This window comes from Hypomesus nipponensis, chromosome 9 (assembly GCF_054491055.1).
Source record: "Hypomesus nipponensis isolate SF chromosome 9, ASM5449105v1, whole genome shotgun sequence".
NCBI classification, from domain to species: domain Eukaryota; kingdom Metazoa; phylum Chordata; class Actinopteri; order Osmeriformes; family Osmeridae; genus Hypomesus; species Hypomesus nipponensis.
In genome coordinates, this window is record NC_140369.1 from 16,362,325 (window position 1) to 16,375,000 (window position 12,676).

Genomic DNA, 12,676 nt, shown 5'->3' on the forward strand with positions numbered 1-12,676 from the left:
AGTACTTATTGCCTATACATTTTTGTAACAATACCTTACATTTACCATTCAATCAAAGCTAGAATACTTACAGTAGCTTTTTGACTTGAACAAATATTCAAGATGGACTGGATTCAAAATCAATATGGGAGCGACTCCTAGGGTGTTTCCCGTGATGCAATTTGTCTCTGCCCAACATTGTCAATGTTTGGAGAGCCCTTTCTCTCTCTTTCTCAAATATGGTACCATGGCAACCGCACGCTCCCTGCAAGACGTTGACAAAGACACCAGTAAGAGCAGAGAAAGCAGTTGCAGGGATCAATAAGACCATACATGCCCACACACATCTCTGCTGAAGTGGCGGTGATATTGAATCAGAACTCAAAATAATAGAAAGATCTCAAAAAACATAACATTCCACAACCATCAATGACTAAAAAGTAATTTTTACTTCATAGGGCTTCACAGTTCTCAAGACCAACTGACAACTTACTTGTACCGTCAATCAATTACACTACTGTAGCTCCCATAGTATATAGACCCCCAGCACTGGTTGGCTCCCATATAATCTCTCCACATTGAAAAGCAATGTAAAGTACTGTACATGTACAAGGGAAACAGTTTGATGTTATACAGATCGATAAAGAATATAAATCTGTATGTTATTTTCCATAACAATGAGAGCTTAAAAATACTGTACTTTGTCAACACAGTTTGAGCTTACAATGTTGTGTACAAAAGCTCAAGCAAGTCACCTTTGCTCCCTTATGTGAAAATAGACTTGTAAACAACCTACTTTTTGTGTCGCAAAGGGATTAGGCCTTTGAGCAGCACAGAGACACACAATGGATTTCTTGTGGAGGAAGAGGTCTTTGCCAAGGGAGCACAAACATCCTGGGCATAGCCCGAGAAAGTGTTTAGTTTACTTTTTGCTCTGAGTCTGAACATGGTCCAGAAGGACTTCTTCTCTCTGGGCAAACTGCCAGTGTATCCGTGGCTCGGCCATGTAGCTCCTAGTCCACTTTGAAATGTGGTCGGCTACGATGCACAGAAGTCCACTGTTAGCGATCATTTACTCTCTGTAATCTGGGTTAGTAACTTTGGCTTCATCTCAGTCTTTGTGGCTTTTGCTACTTCTGTAGGAGGTTTATTCATTTGCCGAACCGACACTTGTATTATCAAGTGTGCCCATGTGATGTTGCTCAAAGCAATAACAAAGGTGCTGGATGTAGGATAGGCAGCAACACTGTCAAATTACAGAAAACATGTGTAATGCTTAGGATTTTGTTGGATCTAGTACATAGCCCTGACCAACATCAAATGTGCTCTTATATGAGTGATTGTCAAATTCTAATTCAACCTGTTTGTCCGGAAAGGCCTTGAGTGTATGCAGTACTTCCAGTAAATGTAAACATCTGTGTTTATTATGTGTTGTTCCCTCATATCATCACATTCTGATGTATCCAAGCCATCCCTACAGGCCTTGGTCTTGGCAGCTTTTTGAATGGTCTAAAATCACCTCACTTCCAGCTCTGGCTGAAGTGAGTCATGGCAGCTTCACACCAAGGCTACGATCCACCACCAAGTCCTCATGGGGACCTCTGGGAAAGGCTGTGTTATACTTGTCTACACAAACCTAGCGGTATAGCGCTATAAGGACCCTTGACCTGCACGATAGCATGCTCGATCAGCTCACCACCACAGAGCTGACATCTGTCGCCCACTTCCCAGGTTATGATAGGTACGGGTAAACTAACCTGTATTTGCTCACTTGGAGAGCCCCATGCACTGCAGATTTCTGTTACACCCGAGAACCGTGGTGATTTTACAAATTCAAACGTGTATAAACATGACCTTGTAAAAAATGTCAATGCACATTAAACATTCTTGTACAACATTAATGTTATGTTTATGATGCATCGTTGCAATATGCATCATAATGCATGGCTTGAATGATGACTTTAATGATGATACTTGGATTAACTGTTGTGTCTAAAGAGAAAATAAACAATTTAAGAAGTAACCATTTGCAAAGACAAAGAGGAAGAGTGTGCATATAAGTAATATGTAGAGACTCCGTGCTTCAGTTGTCTTCATGGAGGTGTTATTTTCACCCACTAAAGCCCTCCACACTTCTGGCCTAAAAGGAACACAAGGGTCACAGGTAGGACTTGGTTCCAAATGACAACATCAGTGTTGTTGTTTATCTTTGTGTAGAGTGTTCTGCCTACGCTGCATTTCACCATTATTTAAGCTGAAAGTGTCATCACACCTACAGTGTTTGCTTTACCGCTCTGAGGCTTTATCTCCTTAACAAGGAGCTGTCGTCATTTCCAGTTCAAAGATTTAGATTTCTGTGTAAAATATGACACCGTAAATGGAGTGGAAGTTTCAGAAATGAATTTAATGAGGGGTCCTTTTCTGGGGTCAACCACAATTTTGGTTGCTTACTGTAAAAAAAGTTATTACTCTAAAGACTCAACTAGTCATAGCTCATAGGACCAGGAAACCAAACTAATTGGAAGACTGAAAAAGTAGTTGCTGTATAGCATAGCACCCACTTTACTGCTTCTCTTCAACAACCTGAAATGCTTTGACTATGAAAACCTTGAGGGCCTTGGTGAGATCTAAATCAGGAGAAAAAGGTGTCTGTTGACGTGGTTACTGTCAAGGCTGTACTGCAGACCCAAACGCACGACACAAAGTTCAAGATGTGCGTAGAACTTTTATTTGAGAGAACGGTTGGGGGTACTGGTGGATGGTGGAGCAGGATACCGGTAAGACTGGAGGGCTGGAAGCGGTGATCTGGTCGTGGAACAAAAACAAAGGGTCAGCACAAAAAACTGGCATAGACTGGTCCAAAAAAACACAGAAAGCCAGGAATACAGACTTGGGGTCGGTGATACAACAAACTGGCGAGTATTGGGTGACAATCCGGGGTTTAAGAGCTGTGGTGTTGATGAGGGAATGGGCCGCAGGTGAGGTGAGTTACCGGGAGGGAGTGAAGAAGTGGAATGGATGACCGGACCTGATGATCCCCTCAGCCGGGGACATGACAGTTACTGGGTTAAGGAGTGTGTTTAGGTGGGAAGTACATCAGCCTGTCATCATCTCAAAGGGCTCAGTCTTTAAGTGACCAGAGGGACACAGATCATAAGCTACATGCAGGGGTCAAATCAGACAAACTAGCAGCACTATTACACAAATAAGACAAATTATCAACAGCTTGCCAGACCAATACTCAGCTCAGCATGATGGTCATAACTCAACATTTCAGTATTTAAAAACACTAAACATATATTTGGCAAGAATTGAAAATAAGATTGGTTTGAGCTCTTGCTGTTAAAGGGCACTTCATTACTTCTCTCTTGTTTGACAAGTGTTTATTGGAACCCGTCGCCACTCAACTGAAGGTTGCCTCTCATTTGGCTGGAACACGATGACATGATGACGAAAAAGATTTTGAGGCAATCAATCAACCTTTGTGTCTCTACACAAAGCCTGTCTTGGAGTTTGTGGATATTTAACAATGATGCTCCTCTTGTGGAGAGGTCCTAGATAGATGGATATGGATCATTTTCGTATTTGTATAAAAAAGACAGAAATTCACATAAATTGTTTCACTAATCTGGATAAGGTGGGGTCTCTTATAGGTATCCCTCTAAAATCTAGTCTTGAAGACCATGCCTTCTCTTGACCTCATTTTACACATGCTCTTGTGATTTTCACATCTTTCATCAATTGTTGAGCTCCTTCACACTTCACCAGATCCATTGATTCCACTTGTCGTGGTCTCAAATAAACTCCACAACACTGCTTTCCATGTCTTGCTTTTGAAGCCCCCCTTTTTATTACTCAATAATAATAGTGTTACAGTATGTAACATACTATGGTATGGGACCAAAAGATGTTATTTGGTGTCAATGCAAATGATCTTGGCCAACCAACAGCTCGTACTTTAAGGGTGTATTTTTGTATCACTTAAGTAAATTGAGTGGAAAGTATCCCTTGCAAGCAAAACACACAGTGGATGAAAGCCGTACTGAAAAGGCTATGATACAGGACACCAGGTATCCAACACCAGGGTACTCTTGAAGAGTTTCTGCACAGAAGTCAAAAGGAAGTGAACTAGCAGCAAGCTTACAAACAAAACAGCAAATTGTAGAGCAAGCCAACAAATATTGTGTAAGACAATGGTCCAAGGGATATAATTAACATAACATCAAACAATTCATAACTTTTAGTAAAAAATGTGTTGACCCAGGGCTTTTAAGCACATAACAAAACTGTGTTTTAATGTGATTAGCAACAGATAATCATATGATTAATTTCAATGTATTCTTTAAATGTATTTGACTGCACTGAGATTTACTTATGTATTTGCAAGATGTTTTGCCTCCTGCTCCATACTAAATGTTTAATGTTTTACCTCTGAGCAGCAGCACCTGGAATTAGTTTACGACGAAGGGCTCAATTGCAATAGCAATTTTGTGTTTGAGTCAAAATGGAAATGAGAATTGATGTCCCCCGATAGCTGGACTGAAGAAACTGGGACAAACTTAATTTGCACATAACCCTAAGAGATTGTTGAGTTTTGGCTTGTATTGATCTGTATTCAGGTTCAGATGAAAGAATGATGCAGTATGAACTTGTTCATCATGTGTAAAATATGCTAAAAATATTTTATGTTGTTGTACCAACAGTTTTCTTTTGAGTTTACTTTAACTAACGTTAACTGCTGAAAGCCACACTATACAGCTGGATAGCCAATGCTATGTGATAATGTGTATAATACTTCTCCTTATTGATGGCCACCTCATATGACAGGAAACCTATCCTTGACTCTTTGCCCCCATTTTATGCTATGCAATGTGAGGCAATATGAGAAAAAAAATGTTCAATGATGAAGTGAAGCTGGTTTGTTTCTTGTGAAATCTGTTCTATATGCAGTAGCTAGTTTCTGCGTCGTGTTGCTGTGTTTTCAAAAAGGCTACTGCATCACCTGTGGGATGCAACGCGTATACATTTCCAGGCCTATTATTTTTCGTGAACAGCTATCCAAACAATGCAATGCATGTCCTTGGGTCCTGAGAAAGCCACCTGCTGACCTGTTACTTCACACTAATTCAGGGGTCACACTAAGCGTTTCGGCTGACCAAGGCCTGGCTTCTGGGAGTCCTGACATGGTAAGTCTTTCTAAATAGCAGTGGCTGGTTCATCCATAGAAGACATTCTGGAGGCATGTTATGAAGACCTGTTGTGAACAACAGAAACTTATCTCATCATACCAGACAGTAGTCTTGCCCAGTCTGATTTTCTGACATGTGCTCTCTGCCCTTTCCTCTGGATCAATTAGTGAATCCGTTTTACATTACTGGACCATTAAAACTGGGTTTTACAGTAGCTATTCAGATTATGAATGGGTGGAGTTAACAATATTTGAACTCGAATAAAAGCCCTGCCTTGAGAATAAGCTGGCCTGCCCTTCCCTGGAGGATGGGGTGAGCCTCAATTGTAGAGTGACAATCCTTTTATAGGAAAGTGATCAATGACTCCAGCTCAGCCAGGCATTCATGCCACCTCAGCGCTCAGTCTGAGATGCCCTCCTCCTCAAATAAGGGCATTTAGTTAATTGTGAGGCAGAGAAAGCAGACTGGCATTTGTCTGGTGGGATGGATGACATAATCAGGCAGATCGGAGGCTGAAGAGCGGAGACAAGGGCCATTATGTGCTGCCGGCTCAGGCTCTTCAGAGGAAATGATAGTGAGAGCTTCAAGTGACTGAGTAATGATCACACACTCCTTGCTGACAAGAACATGAAATGGAAGGGTTTGAAATTAAAACTTCTATCCGAGGCCAAATTGATGGCCGCACTGGGCAGAGGGCTTCACCCCAATGATATTAAGAAACAGTAATTAATCAAAAATCTACTTTTTTAATTGAACTTTCGATTGGTCGGAAATGAGAGCTCAGCCGCAGGTTGGTGTGATTTTACATTATGCTGAAGACAATTATGAGAGTGTCACGAGTATTGTATGACCACTGGTCATTTTCTCTTCAGGGAGATTATGGTAATTTATTGGTAAACTCTCTTCAGGCGTGCTCTAAAGGGCGGTGGGGTGGATGGGAAACCTGGAAGAGCACAGCACATGACTTGATCTGAGGTTGTGTGAGGTTCAAAAACAGTGAGGGCCAAATAAATGGTCAAAAAAGCGACTTATGTATCACCTTCTAAGTTTTGACTTGGGAAAAAATCAATCAATAAGAAAAAGTAAGTTTCACGCAGGCAAGCCAGATACTAGCACTAAGTCGCAATGCCTTGAGGATCGATCCTCAGTCCTTAGCAGCACAGAATTTCATCTGCCTTTGGAAAAATAAATAAAGGGATTAAAGCATGCATAATCTGATTAGGTGATGCCTCTACAGCGCTTCACCCACTGGAGCGCTGTACAGAGGTTTAAAGCAGGAAATAAGTCTTGACTATGCAGAGGAGGGAAAACAACCACCCCCCTCCTCCCCCACCCCCAAATGGTAAATAAACCATTGACTCGTCCCTACGGTCGGGTCAGCTAATCATAGAGGACAAGAAGGTTGCTCTGCACTGTACAGTACATGCAATCATCAACACTGTACAAACAATTGTTTACTTGCACGGACGAGCAACTGATGATAAAAATGTTTTATCTAAAACTAAAAATTAACTTGAAATACCAGATCAAACCGTATTTCATTTTTTCACACATAAAAATAAACAAATTATTTCCAGTAAAGCTCCTGATCTTTTAAGCTGTCTCTACAGTGGAAAACCTGAACATAAATGGACTTGAAAAAGTGATATGTCGGTCCACATATTTCTGATAAGATGTCCTACGTTCCATGAGGAATGTACAAATTCTGTTTACTTACTGAATGTTTCATGAACCATCAGGTGCTGCCTGTTATGCTATTCTGTGTTCCACATACAGGTTGACCTGTCATGAAAATCTAAAGTAAAAAAATTATTCTCTAGAAGAAATGCCAGAGAGGTATATTATGTTGAGGATTGCTGGTCTGAAATAATTATAAAGCAGTCCCAAAAGACAACCTAGCACTGGTTAAGATTTGTGTGTCAAGCTGGTTTAGAGTAAACGCTGCATCCTTTAGTATTGTTAACTTCTGGCAAGAAAAAATATACATTCAAATGTTCTGTAAATGTATTAGTGTGGCAATAAAAAACTATTTAAATTGGTAGAATTGTATATTTTATTTCTGTTCACCCTGACTTTTCATGCATGTTTGTTTTACTTCGAAGCGATAGGTCACAAGGGGAAGAATGGACATGGTTTGCAATTGTACTTTTCAATTCACTTTTTAAACCAGGCATAAGCAACTGATAAATTTGTGTAGACTATCACTCACTTTTTTGCTGTTGAAATTGCAGTACAGAGTAACATGGCAGGAAAAGATCCTGGTGCTGCCCGTCACTGTGCAGAACAGGGTGGATATCAGTCTGATATCAATAGACAATCTGTTACTGTCAGCTGTCAGATAGCACATTGCAGATGTGCTGAGCATGCACAATTACATCCCCCAGTCTGGATTAGATTTAGTAAACGCACACTACAACCTGTAATGTGTGAGAGGGTGTTCTGATGAAGTATACCTTTTCAGGGGAAGGTAATGTATGAACAAGACAAATGTGCAATTATCAGTCTTCAGTTTGGGAAAAGGAGCTTTTGGATCTCAAATATTCCCAAAGTTCCCTTTTACGTCACTGTTCATGTTGGTTTTAGCGAAAGGAGGATCAAGGAATGGATTGTATATAAAACAGCATATACAGTATGTTTGATGAATGATGCCATGATGATGCAGCCCTCTTTACTACTAAGCCTGGTTGAACCTGGTGCCCATCAGAACAGCCCAAATAGCATGAGAACACTCATACAGTATTTACAGTCAATCCATAGAAAATATACATTAATCCCACACAGTGAATCCTATCTGAAATGTAATGTAAATGTAAATATACAAAATGTGCACGTTTACACAAATTACAGTCGCAGAAGAACAACAGTGCCTATCGTTTGGAGTCGGACAACCATTGCCTTGCGACCTGTGCTGTTCAGTCACCAGGCACTCATCCACTACACATTGGATGTTTACAGATCACTAAGCCCCCAGCATGAGCAGGAAGGATCGATATGCCCCTATTTTACTGCTTCACCTCACATCTGTCGACTGCTGCAGCTCAGGGAGGGCAGACACAGGCCGAGAGGTAAACAAAGTTAGAATGTCAAAGGTGAGTTTAGGGACCTGACTGAAGGGACATTTTGTCATATCTGACTGTCCCTCCCTCCCTCCCTCCCTCCCTCCCTCCCTCCCTCCCTCCCTCCCTCCCTCCCTCCCTCCCTCCCTCCCTCCCTCCCTCCCTCCCTCCCTCCCTCCCTCCCTCCCTCCCACACTCCCTCCCTCCCACACTCCCTCCCTCCCTCCCTCCTTCCGTTTCTTTTTTCTCTCTTCCTGTCTTGCTCTCTGAGGAGCATTCATTTGTTTTGTTTGCAGTTTTTCTGTCATTTTCTGTCCAGCCACTGTCTACTAGAATAGGTTTCTCTTTTTCTGCGTCAGCGCTTCCTTTCCTCTGGATAAAACCTGGCCCGACCTAATTTCTCTCCCCCATCCAGTTCTTCTGGCAAAATCCTCAGTGAAGATGTCAGAACTGTGATTTGTGCCACCTTCCCAGGGTCATACAGGGGATCATCTCACAGTCATGCTGCTTTCTGTAAAGCTGAGTTAGCACTGGTCTCTGAACAGAACCCTTTATACCTCTTTAAAACCTGTGAGACAGTAAGAACACAACAGGGAATACATTGCTTCAAATTGTTGATTTGCCCAGAAACATGAACCTTTGGATCATTCTGCTGCCATGGAAAGATCTGACCGTGTATTCTAGAACAGTGTAGGCGAGTAGTGCAATCCCCAAAATCTGTCACGCAGGTGTTGTTGAGCTAATTCTGTCATAAATGTGTCGTGCAACTCCATTGCCTGATTCTTCTTTCAACAATGGAAGAAGGAAATGAAATCATGCTCACATACCATCTGTTTCCACAGCTCCTTCTTGAACTCAACCCAGTGAGTTCTCAAACGTCTTCTCCAAGATCACTGAGTGGGATCCTGCATATTTGAATTCCCAGCGACTTGATGCACAGAATATCAATTTAATATTTTGAACGTATAACCATGGTGGTTATACAAGTGGTCTGAGGGGAAAGATAGCTATTGTTTGGAAATGTTTTCACCCTCAGGCAATGGAACAAATGTCTGTTTGAAGCTTTGTCTCTCTCTCTCTCTGGGTAGACGAGCAGTTTTTGGTGAGCATGAAGAGGCAACTAGTCAGCGGAACCAAGGTTAGAATATGCTTCCCATGAGTAACTTTCCAATAAATGTTTTATTATTTGACTTTGCTCAAAGGCTCTCACTGTTGCCGCCATGCTCTTGTGTGGGAGGGTGGGAGTGGCTGACTAGTATCCAAAATGTAGCCTAAACATGCTGTCATATCTTGGTTTCGTCCAAGTTTCTTCTTTGCCGTGTGTCATGCAGCAGTGCCGTGTGCTCAGTGCGCTTGATCCTGCTCATGTACTGTCACACAGGTTTCACGAGCACCAGAAGGGATTTGTTTTTGTTAAACAATTCGTACTTGCAATTAGAAGCATAACTGCATAGACATATGTATTTCTCAACCGTCCAGTCTAATGAGGCTACCGCCCCATCCCTCATTGGCTAGTTAATGTCTGGCAGATGCCTGGAGGCTGCCTAAAAGAGAAAGGAAAGTGAAACTTTCCATTTGTGATGGGAGGCTTGGGAAGGCTGAGTGCGCAAAAATGTCGGCGGGAAATGAAAGGCCAGCGACACACCGTCAGGCAGTGTGGGGTGTTTGAGGGAGTTTCATCATGTGTTTCATAATCGTTAGCCTGACCGAGGCGCGGCCCTTTCACAGGAGAGCAGCAGTTGTTTATGTTGCTGCTCTCCTTCAGACAGCTGTAAATAAATGAAGAAGAAGTAACTCCTGGGGGAACGCAGGGACACCCACAGGATCTGCTGACTTGTTTTGTCACGGTTGCTTTTTTTCTTTGCGCTTTTTAGTACTTTTGCATACATATTTTTTGGCCATCTTTTACTTCACCATTTATCATGTCATGCTCGCCTGTTACATTTATCCCCATCAAGGTAATAGAGTTGGCATGATTAATCTGACACCCTTTTTTCACAGCAGCTAGTATCACTGCACCCACTTATTTAATTTGAGAAACGATCTGAAAGCAAAACTTGGGATAAAAAAATTGTTTTCCTCTGGGATATGTTTGGCAGAGGCAACATTTGTCTCCAGAGGAACCTCCTGCTCCAAGCAGATTGGTTACACGTGTGTAAGCACATTCTACATGTGTGTAGGTATGGGTGTGTACTCAATGTATGTATGTATGTATGTATGTATGTATGTATGTATGTATGTATGGTGACATTATGACACCTTAGTCTTATTTAGGATACAGTTGAGAAAGACTTCATCTCCAAAAGAACAAGAGAATGTTTTTGTGCATCCTCACAAGCAGATCAAGATACAAATGTAGAGTTTGGCTTTGAGAAATCATTGATGACTCTCAGAACAGAAATGGTAGCAGCCAATGCTGTATGTACTCCTCTGAGTGTATGTACAATGAATGCATAATACATCTAAACATAATAAATAACATGGAACAAATGCCAAGTTCAATCCATGTTTGTTCTTGAGCACATTTTTCTCTGCTAATATCCATGAGGTGGTGGTGGAGATGAGAATGTTTGAAGCTCATCAGTACTACTCTAGGACCAATCCAATTCCTGCTCAGAGATTAAAGCTGATGTTACATAAGCATAATCCTCATTGTCTACAATTAATGAGTTTTTCTCTTATTGAGAAATGTGCTAATAGAGATTTCTGGTTTGAGACTGCAATTAGACTAAAAGAAGAGGAAATTAAACCTTAATTATGTACCTTTGTTATTGTTATTGCTATGACTACTGCAGATTTAACATGTATTGGTATCACAGTGTGAACCAGATTCAATTTTTCAAGTGGTTTTTGGAATGTGCTTTCAAGCAACATAATTTGGTGACAGTGCAAGACCCTGACTGAGACTGAGTGCATGGACCTGACCACACAATCAGTTACAGTGGTTTATGTGAAGGAAAAAATTTGACTCAATATAAATGACTCTACACCAAGACTTATGGAAGGATGTCTGGTTCTAGAAGTTGGTCCTATGCAATTTGATACATTTCGATATAGCAGGACTGTAATCATACAAATGTGTGAATCAAGCAAATAATTTTACCTACTGCTTGCTTTTAGGACAATGCAAGCACGCACAAACCACTATGACCTTTTGTCTTTGGCATCTGACACCATCCAAATGATGCACTCTCTCTCATACACACACACATAAATGCACATACACACATAATCTCACTCTTGTCTCCGTCTGAATTGAGTTTAATCTGCTTTGATTTTACAGCAGAGCGAACACGCAACTCCTATTGTGAATGCCATCATCTCAAAAGAGCTTACAAAGCAGAATTACTATTCAACTGAGGAAAAACACATTCTTACAGACACAATCGATGCACCATTTCCAATGGGCACAGATTGTGTTTACATTTCCACTGTGTGGCTCCTGTATCATAATGAAATTATGTCTATCACAGAACAGCCAGTGCAGTGCACCAACAAAGGGCTTTTATTTGCAGTCAGATCCAGGCAAGACAGAAGGGGGAATTCAGAAGGATGATTTATGGAAGGATGGACCAGTGTCACTGTGCACTTTCAACTTCAATGTCATCCACCAGCGAATTTCCCTCAGGGTGAAACTGCATTGTAGATGGCACCGTTCACCATTTGTGCTGCTTACAATGTGCCTTTGCTTAAACATGAGAAAAATAATAAGTTGTATTCCCTTTTATCCGGCACATGCCACACACGGTACCTATGGGAAGCACCACACTTGCATTATGATAGGAATAATGTAGTGGAGTCAAAAGAAGTTGGGGTAATTAGATATTATCCTGCTGCTTTTAAGACCACAGTCATGTCAGTCTGGTTTAAGACAGACTTTTAAAAGTTTTTAAGGGTCAGTCTGTCCTGTAGGCTATACACGGTATATCTCTTTATGTATTTTCATCATATCCAATCTGTCTTTTGTGCAGTGTCAAGTAAACTCTCTAAAATTGAGTGTAAGTGATTGTTGGAGTGGGCACTCCTCTGCTATCCAAATCAATTATTCTAATTATTCTTTAACCTGTAATAGCACTTTCACAACAGATTAAAATCAGGCCTCCCATTTCCCTCAACTGTAAGATATTAATCACAAGTATTTTGGAAAAGCCGTGGATTGCCATGGCAACAGACACACTAGGCTGAACAGGCTGCTAATGTCAGTCAGCGGATCTTCAGACAACCGGTGTCATGTCAATGAGGGTCAGTCAGTATGTTATCATCAGTCTAACACCCACCACCTATGACATCTCCAGAGTATGTCAGGGCCTGAATACCAGGTGCATTCAGCCCCTTCCCTCCAAGCTTTTCATCAGTTCCTCCTCACCACCCCGCTTACCCTCTGCATGCAGAGGTGGCAGCCATTTTCCCTCAGAGGCCTGGCGTGTGTTAAGCCCCGGCGCCTGGTGAGAG